At 45.5% G+C, this 13,641-nt stretch overlaps 1 pseudogene across 1 annotated transcript; it reads right to left on the bottom strand.

Moving 5' to 3' along the window:
* Nucleotides 1-7,356: 7,356 nt before the first annotated feature.
* LOC308562299 (keratin, type I cytoskeletal 18 pseudogene) lies at nt 7,357-8,624 on the bottom strand (annotated as a pseudogene). Its single transcript has one exon. The product of its transcript is annotated as a keratin, type I cytoskeletal 18 pseudogene (transcript).
* Between the last annotated feature and the right edge of the window lie 5,017 nt (nt 8,625-13,641).

The raw sequence follows: 13,641 nt of genomic DNA, 5'->3' as shown, positions 1-13,641 counted from the left end.
GCCTGCTTTCCTTCATTTTCTTGCTTACTTTTGATTCACCCAAACCCTCTGGTCACAGACATACACACGCACTGTCACCTCGGTGCTGTTGTGCCTGCCATTGCCCTAATCCAGCATCTCTCCACTCCTCCTCACTGTTCGGGTTGTACCCATCCTCCAAAACGTGTCTCAGACTTTGCTGCTCCCTTGACACCTCTTGTGTCACATATAAGAGAATCACAGCACGTCTAGCCTGTAATTCACAGCTCGCTCCTTAATCATACGCTTTTTTGTAGTCTTGACTGGACGTGTGATAGTCTTATCTCCCTAATTAAAATGAACTTTCCTTGGCAATAATAATCACATCCTGTACCCTCTAGTCCTCCCAGGGTCCAAAGTAGCGTGGCACATACAACTACTTGTCAATGTATGACTTATGCATTTAAGTAATAAAACACAACTTGTGTATGACCGATAGTAATGAATCATCTTTAATGGATTTTAGAAAGGCCTCTTTCCTCTCGTGCAAACTGCCTGGCAGACAGAGTTATCTGAGGCATCCTTCTTGGTGATCCTTTCCAGGGATTCCAAAAAAGACAACAGGCCACAGCAACACCTTGGTCTATACACACGACTTCCCCTCACTGGTTTAAAGACATAATAAAAGATAATGCTTCTCGCTCATATATAAAAAGTCCTTAAATGTAATTTTGACAAAACGTGTCCCAGGGGTGATTGAAGTCTTTTTCTCTCTGTTGTGATTGTTGCCATTATAAATAGACAATCATAAAAGAATCAAAAGGGGGAACCTTTTAAAGGCTTACTCCAGGGCCTGATACCCTCCCCACTTTATTTTTCTTAGCCCTAATGCCAAAGGAAAACAAACACTTATCAACGTACTAATGGTGTTTATTCCCCCATCTGCCTCGGAAGGGTGGCCGTGTGCCAAGCCCTGAGACAGTTGACTAAAGCGCCAAGTCAGCTAAGGTCAACTCCATCGTCGACTGCACCCAACACTTACATGCTGAAGGCTGAGGAAAGATTTAGGGTTCTCAATTGCTTTTCCCCACCTCTGTGCCTTTGCAATGCCTGGGCAGTTTTCCCAGGCCCAGTGTAGATCAGATCCCCTCTATTTTGCCTGTCAAGTCACGACCACCTTTATGTCCCTCAAAAATCAGCCAAGTTGAAGACTGTCAAGAAAAAGCAGAAGAGCCTGGCCAGCATGGCTCCATGGCTGAGCATTGACCTAGGACCCAGGAGATCACAGTTCGATTCCTGGTCAAGGCATATGCCCGAGTTGGGGACTCGATCCCTAGTTGGGGCATGCAGGAGGCAGCTGATCAATGACTTTCATCATTGATGTTTCTATCTCTCTCTCTCCCTCTCTCTTCCTCTCTCTGAAATCAATCAAGACATATATATATATAAAAAAAAGAGCCCTAGCCAGTTTGGCTCAGTGGCTAGAGCATAGGCCTGCAGACTGAAGGGTCCTGGGTTTGATTTCAGCTAAGGGCGTGTGCCTCGGTTGCAGGCCCAATCCCCAGCCCCAGTCGGGAGTCAACCAATCGATGTGTCTCTCTCACATCGGTGTTTCTCTCTCTCTCTCCCCCTTCCACTCTCTCTGAAAAGCAATGGGAAAAATATATATATCCTCAGGAGAGGATTAAAAAAAAGAAAAAGAAGAACACCTCTATGCTTCTGCTTTGTTCAGCCTTTTGACTCCCAACTGCTCATGCGGGAGCTGCCCCAGCAGGGAAGCTGGAGCCACCTGTCCCTGTGCCTTTTCTGCGCCATCTCCCACCACACGGCAGCCCGCGGGTTCTCGGGGCTGTGAAGAGCTGGACTCGTGCTCGCTCGCCTTTCATCTTCCGGCCGGTCATTCCTGACCAACGCGAAGATCTACCATCCTGTGCAGGTGGGAGGTCCCTGAAAGATCCCGAGAGAAGAAAAGAGCATTTCCTGATGTTTTTCTGTCTCCCTTCCAAGCAGCAAAAGGAAGTAGCTCTACTTTCTCCAAGTCTTAGCATTTTTGGCACCTACACTGGAACACACGCCCAAAGCAATCTTGTCTGCAGCAAGATTATCCTTCGGTGCTGATAGAATTCTTAATGACACCTCAGTGTGTCAGCTGCCCCAGTGCCTCTTGAGATCCACTGCAATGAAACCTCCCTAATCTTGACAATAGACTCCTTCAAAATAGCTCTAAAAAACAAACAGTATTTATGAAATGGAATCTAATATCCTTTTAGACTGAGTTCCACTCACTTGGAAGCAGCTTTCAGGAGCTGGAGTGACCATGGAGCCAGCCTCTACTTTTGCTAAAAATCCTCTCAACACACAGAAGGCATAATTGGATGACATTGGGAAGGTTTTAGTAACAATCATCCCTCTCATTTGTATAGAACTTCTTTTTTCTTGTCATCCTCATGTCTGTTTTTTCATTTGATTCTCAAGGAGTGGATAGGATGGGTCAGTAGTTAGGAATGTCGGTTGCAGATGCTGAGTTGAGTTCCAGCGTGTAAACTTACTGGCTTTGTGAGACAGGGCAAATCACCTGCCCCCCTGTGCCTCCACTTTCTTATCTATACAATGTGGATGCTCTTCATACACACCTCACAGAGTTAATTTTATATATATGGCATTCGGAACTATGCCTGGTACATAGTGAGTACTAACTTAATTATTATATTATTATTCAAATATTAGAGCTGAGGAAATAAAGGCTGGGCAGGTTCTATGTCTGGCCTAAGCAAATCCATAAGTGGAGAGGTCATACATTGTCTTAGTTTGCATTTCCTCAGAAGCAGAACCTGAGACAAATATGTGGGTGCAAGTAGCTTATATGGGAGGTGAAGAGCCTGTCGAGGTAGGAAAGGAAAGGAAGCAATTAAGGGAGTGCTTATGAGCAGGTTATCGCTGTGAACAGCGGGGCACAATCCCACTGGGGACCCTCAGAGTGGCTTTACAGAACACACCACACATCTCAGAAATGCCCCTCTGAGGGAGGAGGCACCTGGGCAGAATTTATCTGCAACTTCATGCCACATTGCTGAGGGCAGCTTCTGGGGCAGTGACACCACAGTGAAGACTCCAGCCAGCCCCAGGCATGGGAGGAACAGCCCAGTAGGACCAGATGTCTTTGTGCTTAAAGATGTAGGATGCCATCAGTATATCCTAGAGCCACCTGCAGGTGACCTCCTGGTGTGGCCAAAGGAATGAACAGGGCGATGACATCAGTGACTTGGGGATACAATGAAAGTCTTAGAGTTCCTTGGCCATCTTATGCATTCAGACAGACCCAAAGCCAAATGAGCCAGGCAGAGAAAACATACCCTGAGTTACCCTCTGGAGAAGGGCATGGGGTGATGTTCTCTAGTAACTTGTTCCCAAGCTTATCAAACTTTATGACACCCTTACATACCATCGAGACCTCTTGAGGTGAGTTCTTTTCTTCTACACTGGTTTCTAAGAGGTAGAAAAAACAAGTAAGGTTGACAACATGTTTTGGTCAGTAAAGTAAAGGGCATTTTTAAAAAGCCATGACATGCTCTAGGCCCTGCTAGGTATGTGGGAAAGAAAATGTTCTCTGAGCTGGAGTGTTCTGTGCTGAAAATGTGGGAACCTATCTGAAAGTGTCTACCTTTGAAAAGGCTGACTGAGTCTTCTGCATAAGAGCAGCATCGCACATAGGCTTCCTGGGTCAGATGTTTGGAAAAAGTCAAGTTTGGAGCGACTATTGTCCAGTTGACAAGCTGACACTTGGGAGGCATAATGCACACCTGAGCCCCTCACAGCAGGACTCAAACCAAGTTCCTTAATTTTTGCCAATTCGCTGCCCTTCACTCCCTTCATTCCTCCTGGCGGGGCTTTTATTTCTTCTTTTTACCCTTCTTTCCAAAGGGAAAAAGAATCCAACATCGATTTATATGAGCTAGAACTTTCACTCACCATCCATTTCTAAATAAAGAGGGAAAACAGCAAAACTTATCACAACCACCCTCTTTGATTTCTAGCCAAAGCATCTCGACACGAACAGACCCAGTTAGTGAGGAGAAGGTAGAATCGGGTTTTTATTTAGAAGGCTGGTTAAGCCCATTTGTAAATAGGCATCTTTGCGTCTTTTTCTATGGGGAGTCTTATTTTCTCTATATTTGGGCAGAGCTCACTGGAGTGACTGGAAACCGCCACCTCTGTGATGAACTCTGATATAGACCAGAGAGAGTCTTAGCGGAGGTAACTGAGGCCAGAGGTCCACAACCAAACCAGGCTGTATTATTTCATTTTTCAAACTTACACATTCATTTTCCTACAACCCTTTCGCTTGGTGATTTATGTTCAGTTGACTTTGCTACAGGCCTGGAATGTTTACACAAAGGCTTAATAGACATTTACTTTGGAAGTTACATTGTGAGATAGAATCAAGGAATTGGCCCATTGCCCGAGTCAGAATGGGAGGCCACCTGGAAGTTAATGATCGCTTTGTGAAGACCAGAGGCATGTAACAGAAGGTTCCAGAAGACTGGAGACTTCATGTAATAATCACATTGCCCTCAGACATACACCGTTGGAATGACTGAGGAGAACCTTGTGTAAATAGAGACATCCACAGATAAAAATGGCCAGGATTACAATTCCTCAATACCTTAATACTTTAATATTATATTTTGTACTGCATCTTACAGTTTATATATGTTTTTATGTAACACCCAAATTAATGCTCTCCAAAAAGATAGCTGTAACCTCAAATGTCAGTCTGTTTTAAATACTCGATTCATGCTGAATTCACCTTTGAGGCAAATATAAAAGAATTACTACCCTCACTTTACAGATGTAAAAACTGAGCCTCAGAAAGGGCTAGTAACCCACTTGCTCAAGATTACATGACGTGTAACTGCTAAAAACCACAGTCACTTTAGTAAGTCACCACTTCTCCACAGCTGTTTTAATCAAGCTATTCATTTTTTTCTATGATTCAACCAAACCCTACTTATCAAACAGCGTTAACATCACTGGGCTGAGCACAGTGAAGAATAAACATAAATGTAATTTCCTTGACATTATAACCTAATTTGAGAGAAATGTATGTTTTTTTCAACTGTTTGTTTTTACAGAGAAAGGGTAATTCTTTCTAAGGAACTCTCTGGAAGAGACATTAACATATGTACATCCTTCCATATGGCATGGGGTGCTGATGAGTTCCTGTGTTAAAGAAGGTGCCCAGGTGCCCTGATAGACACCTGCAGCGGGGAAAGGAGTAAGCTGTGCAGGTATCTGGGGATAGCGCTAGAAAGCAAACAGCCAGGACAAAGTTCCTAGAAACATACTTGGCTTGTTCACATAATGTCAAGGACACCAATGTGGCTAGAGCAGAGTGGGCAAGGGGGAAGGACTAGGAAGAGAAACGGCATAGAGGAGACAGGCAGGAATTCACGTGGGGCCTTATAAGCCAGAGTAAAGGATTTGACTTTGACTATGAGTAAGATGAGCTGTCATTGTGGATTCTGAGCAGATAAGTGACCTGATTTGGCTTCTGCTTTTAAAAGGCATTATTCTGGCTTCTTGTGAAGAAAAGAGTGTAGCTGGGACAAAGACTGAAGCAGGATATCAATCTTGGGAGATGATGATGGATATGGTGAAATGATTATTCAAGATATAATTTGAAGGCAGCTTTCATAGGATTTGCTGGTGAATTGAATGTGAGGTGGGAGAAAAAGAGAAGAGTTGATGATTGTTCCAAGTTTTTAAAATTTAGCCCCTGGAAGGAAGGAGCTGCCATAACTGAGATGGGGAAAGCCAGTGGTAGAACAGATTGTGAGGGTTAGAGTAGAAGGTCAGGGTCTGTCCTTATAAAGTTTGAGATGCCCATTAAATATCCAAGTATGGATGTTGAAAGACATCTAAATATAATAATTTGAAGTTTAAGTGAGAGATCTGGGCTAGAGATGTACATATGGGCATCATGAGGCTATAGGTCATATTTAAAGCCACAAGACTAAAGGAGATAACCCAGAATGTGGGTCTAGATGGAGAAGAGGGCCAAGATCTGAACTGGTGGGGTGGGAAAACCCAACATTTAGAAGCTGAGGAAGTAAGGAGAAAACAGCGGAGAACATCAGGAAAGATAAGTCAGTGAAATAGGAAGAGAATAGAGAGAAAGCCATGCTCTGGACACCAAAAGGGAAACATTTCCAGAAGGACATCAAGAGACATGAGAGCATATGTCACCAAAAAGAGAAAGTTCATAGTAGCTGGATTCATACACCTCCAGCATGGGAACGGCCCCAATGCCTAAACAGGAGAATGGGTGAGCAAATCATGGCACAGTCCTACAAGGGACTACTACTCAGAAATGCAAAAGAATGAACTGCCGCTACCGCCAACAGCATGGATGAATCTTCAGACATAATGACAGGCAGGATAAACCAGGCACACAAGGGGTCATGCTCTCTGGTTCCATTACATGTGCTTAAGGAAAGACATAACCAGGTACTGACCAGGAATCGGGTCCAAACAAACTTACTAGAGGAATAGGAATGTTCTCCACCTTGATCCAGGTGGTAGCTACACAGGTATATAGATATGTAGCAATTCATCAAGCTTAGTCTTCAAATCTGTGAATTTTACTGCTCCAAAGTATGCCTCAATAATAAAACAAGGCTAGGGGAAGAAGCACATGAGAATGGTCTATATGCTATAGAGTAGGACAGAGATAGAATAAATGACCTTTGCCCTGGAAGAGCATATTTACCAGACCAAAAATAGAAAATGCAAAGCTTTCCTCTTCAGAACTAGAGGACTGCATACTTATGTGTTTTTATACTCTTTTCTGTAGAACTTCCTCTTGCTCTACCTTTCATCATGCCCACTTCAGCCAACCGTCACCTGCCTGGCAACTGAACCTCACATACCTTAGAGGAAACAGGAGAACACGTTGAACAAGTTTCCTTGGTGACCAAAGTATTTATATGGCTGGACCTTTGGCTCTGTCTTTGTCCCACCCCCCTAGTTCCCACTACTCCACCACATGCTGTTTGCCTGAACTTCCCAGCACCTTTCTATTAAGGTTCCCATGGACTGGATTGGCCCTCCCCACCAATACTCATTTCTCTCTTTAATCTCGGACCTGCTTCTTATTCTGAACTTGTACAGTTATTTGCATCTAATTTGTAGCAGCTTCAGGGTTTCTAACCCATGGTCTTGCTTGAATCTCAAATCCCTGACACTTCACTGTCCTCTGATAGGACACACTAAATAGGTTTCCCCTGGAAGCTACAAAAAAAATCCTTTGTGGATGAAGAGTTCTTTTTTTTTTTTTCAGTGATCTCTGAACTTTTTATTGGCCTCCTGCTCACCAAAGGATGCCCCACTACTGCTGCCTTAATGCCTCAGAACTTTGGTGTCGTTGACCTCAGGCACCACTTTGCAGTCCACAGTCCTGCAGTTGGTGGTCTTCTGGATGGATTGCATGAAGTTACTGTTGTCCAGGGTGCCACTAAGATCAAAGTCCTCCCCTTCTTCCAGCAGGTGGTGATAGGTGGCGATCTCAGTCACCAACTTGACCTTGATGTTCAGCAGGGCCTCTACTCCCGGGCCTGGTGCTGCCCCTCTGCCCAGGTCTGGGCCAGCTATGCTTCAGGTGCAGCAGGATCCTGTTGAGCTGTTCCATCTGTATGGCAGAGGGCATCTCCACCTCTCTCAGGATGTTCTCCAAAATGGCCTTCATATTTCTCACGGAGTCCAGGTCAGTCTCCAAGGACTGGAGACACATCTTAGCTGTGTATCATCTCAACAGCTCCTATCTCAATGGTCTGCAAGATGACCACTGTGGTGTTCTCCTTAGTCTGCTGGGACCAGTACTTATCTAGCTCCTCTCAGTTCTTCCAGGCCAGCTCATCATACTGGGCTTGAATGTCCACCATGATCTTGCTGAGGTCCTGAGATTTTGGGGTATCCAACTCCTCAGTCAACCCAGAGTTGGCAAGCTGGTTTTGTAGACCATTTACTTCTTCTTCGTGGTTCTTCATGAAGAGCAGGTCCTCTTTGAGAGCCTTGATCTCTGTCTCCAGCTGCAGCTGACTGATATTGGTGTCATCAGTGAATTTTCAGAGCCCATTGATGTCACTCCCCATAGGCTGGTGCATGGCCAGCTCTGTCTCATATGTGACTTTGAAGTCATCAGCAGCAAGACAGGCATTGTCAATCTGCAGAACGATGTGGGCATTGTCCACAACACAAAGATCTTAGTCCTTGATGGTCTTGAAGTAATGCCCCCAGTCTCTGACCTGGGTCCCTTCTTCTCCAGGTGTCCCTGGATTTTGTTGTCCAGTCTCCAATTATCAGCCTCCAGGCTTTTCACTGTCTCTTGGTAGAAGGCCAGGCAATCATTCAGCCATTGCATAGTCTCCTTCTCACCCTGGATGACCCTTATGCCTGCTGACCCCCAACCATCATTGCAGCCAGGCTCCCAGACCCCCAGCTGCTCCACATACTGGTGGAGTGGGATCCAGAGATCTGAGATCCTGAGGCCCTGTCATCTGCATAGATGCTGGCGATGCTGCCTGATGGTCAGCCTAGTAGCTGGGCAACTACACAGAGCCCAGGGTCCAGTAGGTTGTGGAGAAGTTGGAACAAGTGCTGAAGATCATGTTGCTCTGGGAGGAAGATGAGAGGCCAAGACCCAGGTTCAAGCCACCTGTATGAATGATTTTTTCCCCAATTCTCAAACCTTTTAAGTTAGATGAGATTTATCAGGCTGTTAATTATTGAAGTCAAAACTTCATAGTCAGGGGTTAGAATTCTATCAGAAAGCTGAGAAAGGAGAAGGGTTTCTACTGTAAATAAGGTCACAAAATGGACACATATCTACTTTCAGTTGGAAGCCTATGGCCAATGGCAAAGGGGGCTCCCCACCCGTACTCCCACAGGTTGTCCTAACTTGAACTGTCTGCTTTGGCTGCCAATTAAGATATCACTTCTGGGCAAGAATTAAAAATTACTTGGGAGCCAACATATGATCCTATAATGGGGCATGGCTCCCATGTTGACCTATGCATAGCTCTGTCTACCACACCATCCCATTATTACCTCCCTGTCCAGGCTCCTGGGGTGGTCATGGGACAGCAGATTATAACAGTGATGTGTTGGGCTGATTTTATTTTTCCAAAAGGAGAGAGAATTAAAGGAGAACCTGGCTCAGGGCTTAGAGCAAGTATCCAAAACTAAAGCTCAGTAGTGAGAGGCAGGGGATGGGAAAGCTGGGGAGGTTTTTGCAACTTGTGTGACTGCCCTTGGGTTGTTTCCAGGAGCCAGCATCATGAGCATGTGACTCAGGCAGTTGCACAGGGCTCATGCTCAGGAGGGCCCCACACTTGGTTTAAGGCTCTGTTATTACCATCTTGAAACTGTTAATAATTTTTGAACAAGGACCCCACATTTTCATTTTGCTCCGGGACCTGCAAATTATATAGCCAGTCCTGATTGTTTCAGCTCAGTTATCAGCAAACTAAACATCACTAGTGATTTTAAAACACTCTGCCTTGAGCCTTCTCTGCAGTAGATTCAGGTTGATAAACTGAGAGGCACAGACCACACTCAGATATCCATGGAGATTACTGTTTTCAGAGTGTAATTGGAGGAAGTTATGTTAGTTGGATTCCCAGACTGGGATATTCTCCACCAAAACTGGAAAAAAAATAAGGAAGCCTCTACAACTTGAAGGTCAAGACTATGGTTAAGAAAGTAAAACTTCAAATAAAGCATTCATCCCTGGCTTGGATACAGCATTATACATACACTTACCGCTACAAAAATAATCCCTCAGTCTCAATGCCGATGGTTGAAAAACACAAGTAACCTGAAAAATCCCCAATCCATCATTTATAAGGGGTAAGATGTGGTAACGTGACTAACTGTGTTACAAATCAACTTCTGGCAGTGATACAGTGATGTAAAAGGAGGAATTCAGGTAATCCTCTGAAATAATTGCTTCTCTCCCTTCTCCCAAAAAAAAAAAAAAAAAAGATTTCTTTACAGAGAGGCCCATCTGATCCCCTTACTCTTCAAACTTTCTCTGTGTTCTCAGAGCAAGCCCTTCCAAACTCTCTCCTGCTCTGTAAAGTCTTCCCCGGCTATTTAGGAGCAATTCAGAGGGGTTTTCCCCCCCCCTTTACTATCTCTTCTTCTTTCAGTAAATCTCTGAGCATGGAAAGGCTCTCCTGGCCCTTGTCAGCATCAGAGCCAAAGGGGGTTGGGGCTGAGTAAACAGAGAAGGGGGACCTTAGTAGCTGGGCTCAGTGGCTGGCTGCAACCCTTTTCATTACCCACAGAGTACTCCCTGTGATGGAATTCACCACCACAGCCTTCCCCACCGCTTCCCTCTCCTCCAGGTCTATTTCCTCCCCTGCCCCTTCGCTCTCAAAGATGACCTCTCCACCTACTTCCCTGGGAAAATTGAGAACATCTGATGAGAACTCCCACAAGTTTCCTCCCAACTCTTTAAGTTTTCTTTGGACCATCACCCAAACTTTCTTCCTTCCCGCCCATCTTGGAAGAAACTTTCTCTGCCACATGGGCAGGTTAACCCCTTCACCTGCCTCCTGAGATGCTGGGGCCTCCCTCTCATGACTATGGTCTCTGTTTTCCCTCTCCACCAGTTACTTGTCCAAGCCCTAAACACGTGCTCAAACCTTCCCCTCCAAAAGGAAATAGACACGCAAACACCGATAACACCCCCTCTCGATCTACTCCTCTCCTTCCCTGGACCGTCCCCCTCCAGGTCTGCTGCTTCCTGCTCTCTCTTTACCCCCAATAAAACAAGGTATTCTCTGAAGGCTGTCCAGCACAAAGTTTAGAAGGCACCGAGCAAATGGGAGGCTCATTGCTAGGTCTCATGCATCTGGGCTCTTCCTCTCCTGTCTTTTGAAATTCTCTTCACAAAGGTCAAACGAAATCAAAGGCCCCGCTTTGCTGCCCATCCAGCTCGCATGCCCAGCAGCACTCTCGCCTCTCAACATGAGCCCTTGTCTTCCTTGGTTTCTGTGATGTTGGTCTCCTTCCAACTTTTCCTACTGCTCATTGCAAGTGTCCTTCGGGGTTTTTATCCCTCTATTCTTCGTCCATCATTTAATGGAGGGTATTCCCAAAAATACCATTCTTGGCCTATTCTCCGCTCATCGCACTGTTTTTACCCCATGAGGCTTCTCCCTGGCTCCCATCCTCATTGTGTGTTTCCCAAAGGTATATCACTACTTGGGACTCACTCCAAATTTCCAGACCACAACTCTAACACCTGCTAAACACCCTGGTCACCTGCCTGACATCCTTCTAAGTGTGGCCCACTGACTCCTCAAGCTCTAGTTAGCTAAAGCCAGGAACAACTTTGCATAACTTTTAGGAAGCTTCTTATATGATTCTTGCTGGGGGGCAGGAACTGGTGTCAGTCTAAGGCTCAACAGGCCTGCAGGTAAAAGCAAAGATGATTTTACCTGGCCAGGGGAAGAATGTGAGAGAGGGGACAAGGCCAGATCCTGACCCAAAGCAGCCAAGGTGCCCCTACTTCTGTGCTTGGCACTGAATGTTGTCCCTTGCTCCTCTTAAAGTTTGCACTGTGCAAGGCACCGATAACAGACACAGACATCACCCAAAATTAGACAAACATTGCTCGTACACATAGAGATAGAAAATTAAGTACTTGTTTTGGCTGCAAGTCAAGGCACAATGGCATTGCATGAAGCAGGAAGTGATGGGGGTGTCTGGCTTGGGCACAGTGGATTAAGAAAAGCTGTGACCTCTTTTCCACGAATTGTTCACGCTGTCAATGCTTTACTTCCATCAATTAAAAGGTGCATGTGGACTCTGTCCTTTCAATTATTTGTGGGTTTGTTAAGCATCTGTCTGTGTTCAAGACTCACTTTTCTTTTTAGTGTGAGAGCCCATATCTTCTTTCCCAATCAGGGCATCCCAGCTCCCAAGGTGCTCTGTGAGTGATCTTCTCCTGGAAGACACTGATGCTAACATTTCCCTCCCAGGCTAAGGAAAGTTAAGAAGAGTTAATAAATTTTTGGTTGTGCATGTGTCCCACCTCCCACTAGAGGAGGGGGGGTAATCTCTCTATGAACAAAGAAGAATAAAGGAAAGCTCTCTTCCTCCACCAAGAGCCTAGACTCCCATCCAGGGCCTCCTGCTAATTCCAGGCCTCACCCTGAAATCAGGGAGGCCTGAGCCCTTGGGATGCTCACACACCCCTCTGGGCATGATCTGCAGCATTCACAGCTTCCGAGTGTCCTAATCTGTTCCATATTCCAAGAGGCTCTCCAAAGGGAAAGGTAATCATTCTCACACTAACAGTCACTCCACCCTTTCTTTCCCACTCACATCCGCTTGAAATTGAGAGCAAGGGAGGAATGGAGTTCTGCCCTCCCTGGTCGTGCGGGGCTCCTTGGCCTCTGCTTAATCAAGGCCATTGCTATGGCAGGAAGCCACGTACAAAGCTGCCTGCCCAGAAGAAAGCGGGGAGCTATGGAATTCCCTTGTCCCAGCTTAAAAGAACATCTGATCAAAGCCAAGCCAGAGCTGGTAGAGAAACAGAAAGAGCAAGATGGAACAAACACCCTGAAATATGAACAATTACAGGGAAGCCTTCGTGGAGAGAAACACAATTATATGATTTCATCACATTCCCCTAACTACCATTTTGTGTTATTTAAATTCAAAACTGTATTAGCTTCCTCCAGTGAGGATGGTGGGATTAAATGCAGGCAACCCATTTAAGAAATTTCCAAGGCATAAGCTAAAGCAAGCACTGTTCCCTCCACTCCTAGCCATGTCCCTGACCGCTAAAACCTAGATTTCTTAACTCTGTCATATCCAACTTAACAGGAAGTACTTACTCTACTTCTAGAATACCTTCCAATCCAGCCCCTGTCACCTGCTTCACCACTACTTTTTTTTTTTTTTTAATTCAAGGAGTTGTTATTTCTTGGCTGGAATATTACTAATTTTGGTCAAGTAGGCTACTGCCTCATTTGCCCCATAGTTCTTTCTCCACACCACAACTGGAGAGTACTTCAACACCTAAATTACCTTCCAAAGTCTTCCCAATGTCTTCTGAATGAAATCTAAGCTTTTCACTGGGCCTGCACGATTTTCCTTCAGCTGTCCCCTTCCCCCACATGGACCCTCACACCCTCACACTTTCTTGCTCCCTATGCTTCAGCGTCCTGGACTCCCTTGCTATCTTTCCATAACACCAGGCTCTTTCCCATTGCCTTAGATTTGGTTTCCTAGAAGCAGAGCCTGTGATGGAGATTCTTGTGCATGTGGTTTGCTGAGGGAAGGATCTCAGACCCAAACTGGAAAAGAGTGAGGGAAGCAGAACAGGAAATGGGGAAAAGCCAAGCAAAGATGTGGTCTCCACTGGAGACTAGGCTCAGGCTGATGATCCCATGACTCCACAAGAGGCAAGGGGCCAGCATCTTGTACCACACTATCAATCAGCCACTGGCCTTGTGGGTGGATCTAATGTCAGCCATTCTCCTCCAGCTGAGGGCAATTGCAGTTGTGAGCAGATAGCAGCCAAAAATTTATAGCAGCTAGGGAATGGGTACCTTGGCCCAGGGAATGGGATCTAGGCAGGGCATCAACAGTTGAACTAGGCCCACCTTA

The sequence above is a fragment of the Miniopterus schreibersii genome, assembly GCF_964146895.1.
Source record: "Miniopterus schreibersii genome assembly, chromosome: 10".
NCBI classification, from domain to species: Eukaryota; Metazoa; Chordata; class Mammalia; order Chiroptera; family Miniopteridae; genus Miniopterus; species Miniopterus schreibersii.
The sequence above is the reverse complement of the archived record's forward strand: the minus strand, read 5'-3'. Positions and strand labels throughout refer to the sequence as shown.